The 7,580-nt window shown below is 38.5% G+C and overlaps 1 non-coding gene across 1 annotated transcript; it reads left to right on the forward strand.

Annotated features, from left to right (window-relative positions):
• Positions 1 to 6,920: 6,920 nt before the first annotated feature.
• On the forward strand, positions 6,921 to 7,027 carry LOC147368321 (U6 spliceosomal RNA). The gene has a single exon (XR_015168740.1). It is a non-coding gene; the product is annotated as a U6 spliceosomal RNA (small nuclear RNA).
• Positions 7,028 to 7,580: the final 553 nt, after the last annotated feature.

Genomic DNA, 7,580 nt, shown 5'->3' on the forward strand with positions numbered 1-7,580 from the left:
GCAATCCACTCCAGTATTCTTGCCTGGAAAATCCCATGGACAGAGGAGCCCAGTGGGCTACCATCCATTGGGTGGCAGAGTTGGACATGATGGAGCACACACACCTTTATGTTGGTCAGCAGTTTGGCATGTAACTCCCTTCAGGGTCTCTGTTCAGTCAAAGGCCTATTACAGTCTCTGAAACCTGAACAAGAATACTTCTATTAGCTTCTGCAACAATTTGCCTTTATGTATGTATATTAAAAGTTATTAGGATTAGGATGTGGACATATTTTTGAGACATATATTTTGCCTGTTATTACAAAGTATTTTCTTGATGTATGTGATTTGATACAATTCAAGAGCAAACTCTGGGAGATAGTGAAGGACAGGGAATCCTGGCATGCTGCAGCTCATGGGGTGGCAAAGAGTTGGACATGACTTAGGGACTGAATAAACAACAAGAATCCTTATATGAAGAATCAAAAACAGATTTCATTACAACCTCTGCAGTGAGTAAAACCTTTTGCTTTCAAAATTACATACAAAAGTGGATTTTCTTTTGGTACAGAACACCTAAACTTACCTATGACTTACTCACAGTTATAGCCTTGTTACTCAAAGTGTGACCCACAGACCAGGACCTGCAGCATCACACCTCCTGGTAGCTGTTAAAAATGCCAGGCCCTTGGGCTCACTGAACACCTACTTAGCTGGAATTTATAGTTGAATTAGAATCCTCAGTGACGTGTATGCACAGTACACTTGGAGCTGTGTATGTGTGCTAGTCACTCAGTTGTGTTCAACTCTTTGAGACTTCATGGACTGTAGCCCTCCAGACTCCTCTGTCCAGATTTCCCAGGCAAGAATTCTAGAGTGGGTTACCATTTCCTTCTCCAGGGGATCTCCTGACTCAGGGATCGAATCCACATACCCTGCATTGATAGACAGGTTCTTAACCACTGAGCCACCTGGGAAGCTAGAAACTTGAAGCAGTGCTGGTTTAAAGTGTGTTTATAACATTCTAGCTGTTAACAGTTTTGCAGGACAATTATCTGTGTTGAGTCCTGGGTATTGTGGGTGTTTAGCAGCATCTTCTTTGACATTGCCACATATCTCCAGGATCAAAACCCAGTTCTCTGACTGGGAACTGTAAACCAGAGTTAGAGAACTGGAAACATCCTGATAAAATTCCAGTCAAGACTCCATCCCAAAACAGGTTTGTAATTTTTAGCAGAATGTGAAATTCCTCTGAACCTCATTCCTGAAATGGAGGATGGAGTTATAGTAATACTACCTCACAGAAGAAGCTTCTCTAAAAATTAAATCTGATAATCTCTGTAACCTGTTGAGGTAGGTTATGGTGTTTGGCAGTATCTAAATATATCTCACAACTTACAAACCTTTTTAAATCAAGGGCTAATTGTTAGCTCTTAACTTCAGGTGTAATATGGAATTCCTAAAGGTTTTAGCAAAAGTTTCAGGAAGCCATGGAGTGAACTGCCCAATGTTTAACATTAAAGGAACACACTTGTCCCTCTCAGAAAGGGTAAAAAAGCTTTTCTAAGGATTTCATGAGCTAAGTCCCCACCATAGGTCAATGCTTTATTGAACCAAGGGACCTAGTCAAGTTACCTGAGTCTCACAGGCTAGAGAAAACTTAAGCTCGGGATTGGGATAAAGTGCTGGGAGATTTAGATAGCTGGAGGGCAAGAGAGTTAATAGAGAAATATTAATACAAATTTAGTTTTACTGGCTTTATTACCTGGTGTCCTGAGAACAGACTATCAATAGGGAAAAACATCCTTTCTGTCCAGACCAACTCCCTCAGGAATTTCATGTGCTTACAGGTCATTGTATTAATAACTAGAGGGGAATATACATAATGAGAACTGTGAATATCTCCTCTGCTGTATCCCTGAACTTGTACAACCTGGGCATGGACGAGACAAGTTGTTGCTTTTAGAGTCCAAAGTCTGGTGAAGGACTAATGCTTGGCCCTTTCCCGCTGACTTGTCTGGGGACAGAGCTTCAGTCTCCATCACCAACCATCCAGGAAGGGTTTCAGACTTCCACACGAGGTCTTTCCTCTCAACGTTCCCATGCAGGTGAGTTCAAAAGCCCAAAACACACTGCAGAAGAATGACAAATACAATGAAACCCAAGAACATTTACCTGAGAAAATATTTATCTCAGTGTATCCCAGAGACCATTGTGGTTGTTTTCTTTTTTTTTTTTTTAATTAATTTTATTTTTTAACTTTACAATATTGTATTGGTTTTGTAATATATCACATTGTATACATGTGTTTCCCATCCTGAACCCTCCTCCCTCCTCCCTCCCCATACCATCCCTCTGGGTCGTCCCAGTGCACCAGCCCCAAGCATCCAGTATCGTGCATTGAACCTGGACTGGTGACTCATTTCATATATGATATTATACATGTTTCAGTGCCATTCTCCCAAAATCATCCCACCCTCTCCCTCTCCCACAGAGTCCAAAAGACTGTTCTATACATCAGTGTCTCTTTTGCTGTCTCGTATACAGGGTTATTGTTACCATCTTTCTAAATTCCATATATATGTGTTAGTACACTGTATTGGTGTTTTTCTTTCTGGCTTACTTCACTCTGTATAATAGGCTCCAGTTTCATCCACCTCATCAGAACTGATTCAAATGTATTTTTTTTAATGGCTGAGTAATATTCCATTGTGTATATGTATCGTAGCTTTCTTATCCATTCATCTGCTGATGGACATCTAGGTTGCTTCCATGTCCTGGCTATTATAAACAGTGCTGCAATGAACATTGGGGACCACGTGTCTCTTTCCCTTCTGGTTTCCTCAGTGTGTATGCCCAGCAGTGGGATTGGTACTAGGAAAACTGGTCAACCACTTGTAAAAGAATGAAACCAAAACACTAACACCATACACAAAAATAAACTCAAAATGGATTAAAGATCTAAACATAAGACCAGAAACTATAAAACTCCTAGAGGAGAACATAGGCAAAACACTCTCTGACATACATCACAGCAGGATCCTCTATGACCCACCTCCCACAATATTGGAAATAAAAGCAAAAATAAACAAATGGGACCTAATTAAACTTAAAAGCTTCTGCACAACAAAAGAAACTATAAGCAAAGCGAAAAGACAGCCTTCAGAATGGGAGAAAATAATAGCAAATGAAGCAACTGACAAACAACTAATCTCAAAAATATACAAGCAACTCCTGCAGCTCAATTACAGAAAAATAAATGACCCAATCAAAAAATGGGCCAAAGAACTAAATAGACATTTCTCCAAAGAAGACATACAGATGACTAACAAACACATGAAAAGATGCTCAACATCACTCATTATCAGAGAAATGCAAATCAAGACCACTATGAGGTACCATTACACACCAGTCAGAATGGCTGCGATCCAAAAGTCTACAAGCAATAGATGCTGGAGAGGGTGTGGAGAAAAGGGAACCCTCTTACACTGTTGGTGGGAATGCAAACTAGTACAGCTGCTATGGAGAACAGTGTGGAGTTTCCTTAAAAAACTGGAAATGTGGTTGTTTTCTTGCTTGATTAAAATATCAATGTATTTTAATGATGCTAAAAAGAGTAGTGAACATAGAATTCAGGAAGACGATGCTATGTGATGTCCATTAAGTATTAAGAATGGAAGCCCCATTAGAAAATGGGGGAGACACATAAATTCCTTCCAGTAAGAGTAGAACGTTTGCCCAAATATCTTAATTACCTGGAATAGAGAGATAGGGTATTAGTTGGAGGGCTATAAAATAAAGTGAAAGCATTTCTTTTTAACTTTTAAAATGGAGCATATTCCCATAATGTTTCTGTAATGGTGAGAACATTTCACGCCAAGAAGTGCTTGCAAATATATCTTTGCAACAGCAGGCGTGAGAGATATTTTTCACATTATTTTCTGTGAAAAAAAAAAAAGAAAAGAAAAAATTAAGAAGTGTAAAGGGGGGATACAGATGTGCTTACCTTGAAACTATCTCATTATCTGAGAGGATGAATATGTATGTGGATTGATTAGTCATTTACTTTATTTCAAATTATCTGTGTGAATTTTTTGCTTTAGTATAGGCAGATAGGAGAATTTTTCTGTTGTTACTTTCAATCTTTCAAACAACGAATTGTTATGTTTTTGTTTTTTTTGTTTTTTTTTTTTTTTTACCCCCGTAGACTGGCTATTTGCTATTTAGCTGATTTATGTATGTATAAGGGCTGGACAAGGAAGTCTGGCGTCCTGCAGTCCATGGGGTCACAATGAGTTGGACACGACTGAGCAAATGAACTGAACTGAACTGAACTGAACTGAAGGGGGCTTCCCAGGTGGTGCTAATGGTAAAGAACACACCTGCCATTGGAGGAGACATAAGAGATGCTGGTTTGATCCCTGGGTTGGGAAGATCCCCTGAAGGAGGGCATGGCAACCCACTCCAGTATTCTTGCCTGGGGAATTCCTTGAACAGAGGAGCCTGGTGGGCTACTGTCCCATAGGGTCACAAAGAGTCGAGCACAACTCAAGCAACTTAGCACACATGCATGCCTGTATGTGTATGTAGAGATGTATTTGAGAGAAATTGTGAGTGTATATAGTTTTCATGTGACCAATATGTCAATCAAGCTCATGCGCTCCCTCCATTGCTTTTTCATTTTTTTAATTTTTCTGAAAGAAATGAGTTCTCAGGTTAGAATTCTTCATTCTAAATGAATTTATTCTAAATAAAATGGCAGTGAAGTAACTACATCTTTAGTGCTAATAAATCACTCTATTTAATTTCTCCAAGTCTTTATATTGCTGTTTTCCTTTGCTTTCTTTTGTTTTGCTTTCCATTATTTGTGTGTGTGTGTGTGTGTGTGTGTGTGTGTGTGTGATTAGATCTGTTTCTGAAAGTTGCATCAAACCTGGCCTTCATGTGGAAGGCATGCTTCATTACCATTTAACTAAAGATCACTTGTGTCTTCCTAAAACAAATAAAAATCCACACATATTCATATAAGAGGAAATAACTTAGGCAATGCATTCTACTACATTTAAAAATTCATTCTGTTATATTCTTTTTTTCTATCCCCAAGTCTTGGCAATTTAATTTTGTATTGGTGACCCATGTTGATGTTGTTAAATCATTACTATTTCATATTTCTATATAATTTTCTTTAGATTTTAACCCAATTTTGTTACATACAGTTGTTTTGAAACAACTTGACATAGACTAACTTCATTCCCACTGACATTTTGTCCCATAAATTCTTAACTTATTGTAAAACTTATCTTTGTATACTATCTACATATACATGCCAATACACTTTTATACAAAGCATGAATAGGACCCTTTGCACATCAAAATTGCTCCTCATGTCTTAGTGCAATCATTTTCCCTATCTTTTTTCCTTCTTAATAATTTCTCATAGACTTGCCTCCAATTACGACTCTAATGATTTATTATTTATATGACTGTATCATGGGCTTCCCAGGTGGTTCAGCGGGTAAAGAATCTACCTGTAATGCATGAGCCACAGGAGACACAGGAAATGTGAATTTGGTCCCTGGGTTGGGCAGGTCTCCTGGATGAGGGCATAGAATCAACTCCAGTATTCTTGCCTGGAGAATCCCATGGATGGAGGAGCCTGGTGGGTTATTGTCCACAGGATCGCAAAGAGTCGGACACAACGAGCGTATATACACACATGCATAACCTGTCATCGTGTGCCTGTGCTACTCTCCCTTTGATGGTCCTTCATGTCCTTTAAAATTAAACTGCTAGAATATCAGTGATACAGAAATATAAGATAGTGAAAGTCAAACTCTCACTGTAACTGTGGTTGTCACACATGGAGGGCTCAGAAGTGGTTAGAAATATTGCAAAGTACCCTACAATGCACAGGACAGATCCCACCACAATGATCTGGATCAGATTGTCAATTGTGCCAGCGCTGGAGAATCCTGAGTTAAAGTGTATCCGTATTTTGAATAGTTAGAGTTGTCTTCAGATTTTCCACTAAAATACTGTCATCTTTGCTACCAGTTCCAAAGTTCTTTGCCCACGTTTTTCCCAAGATGATGGTATATAAGAGCTTCCTTGTTGTCTTCTTAAACTATATATGGAGTTAGAGCAAATATATATTTAATATACATAAATATATTATACATAACATATTTAATATTATATAATACATATAATCAAAATGGTGACCAAGTATATATATATTTGATTTGCCTATTACTGTTATATACTCATATGCCTATTTTCCTACACTAAACAGACACTCAAGTAATTTTTACAAATTATTTTTTCAAATGACTTTTTATAATTAGCTTTTTTATTTTTAAATAATAGTGGACATACAGGACATTACAGAAAAATTCAGAAATGTCCGATGAGCTCTTCGCCCAATTTCTTCCATTATCTTAAATACCATAATATCAAAACCAGGAATTGACACTGGCACCATCCACAGATGCTCTCACATCTTAGATATTTCAGATAGTAAAATTTCTCCAGTTTTATGTGTTTGTGTGTGACTATTGAGGCATATTTTTGGCCATAACTTTTTAAAAATTTTATTTAGTTGTACATTTCTATAGTCTCACTTCTGAGCATCTTGCCTATTTATGATGATTTTACACACCCATAGATTTTATATGTAGATTTCGAGATATTAATCAAAAATGTTTTGTTTACGTTTGCACTGGGGCTATAATTGTACTAATATTTTATTAATATTAGATGTTGGGGGGCAAAACTTCATTTTTTGCTAGATAGTTATGCCAGCTATTACCAACAATTTTATCCTTCCAAACAAATTTAAGGAGTTGTTCAGGTATATTAAAAGTTGATATAAAATGAGAAATAAGTCCTGATCCATTCAACAACAATAAACAAGCATGTACTACTTGACAAAACATTCTATAGTGCTCGCTTTGGCAGCACATATACTAAAATTGGAACGATACAGAGAAGATTAGCATGGCCCCTGCGCAAGGATGACACGCAAATTCGTGAAGCGTTCCATATTTTTAAAAAATATAAAAGACAAAAAAAAAGAGAGAAAAGAGGGAGGGATGGAGTTCCGTCCCAGGAAGGGAGTCTTAAAAAGAGAGAAGTTTCCAAACACCAGGAAACCTTCTCACTGCTGAATCTGTGCTGAGCCTTGGAAGCACAGAGGGCAACATAACAGGGAGGAAAAAAAAATAAACAATTAAAACCCGCAGATTACAAGCCCTAGGGTAACTCCCCCAGTGGAGAAGCAGCGCAAACGCCTGCACATGCCACTAGCAAGCGGGGGCTGGGCAGGGAGGCACACTGCGGGCTGCATCGCTTAGAGTAAGGATCTGGCCTGAATACCCTGAGAGCTATCTGAGTGAAATAATTTGGTCTAGCAAACCAGACTGTGGGATATCTACCACACAAAAAGCCAGCCCTAACCTAAGACACCGCTAGGTCCACACACAGAACAAAGGACTGAACAGAGAGAGCCAGCTGCAGACCATTCCCCTCTGGTGACAGGCAGCCAGAGCCGGAAAGGGGCATTCGCAGCCCCAGAGAGACATTATCTATAAAACTGTAAGCAG

This window comes from Bos grunniens, chromosome 7 (genome assembly GCF_055505025.1).
Source record: "Bos grunniens cultivar Pamir isolate PY7600 chromosome 7, Bosgru_T2T1.0, whole genome shotgun sequence".
In the NCBI taxonomy this organism is placed as follows: domain Eukaryota; kingdom Metazoa; phylum Chordata; class Mammalia; order Artiodactyla; family Bovidae; genus Bos; species Bos grunniens.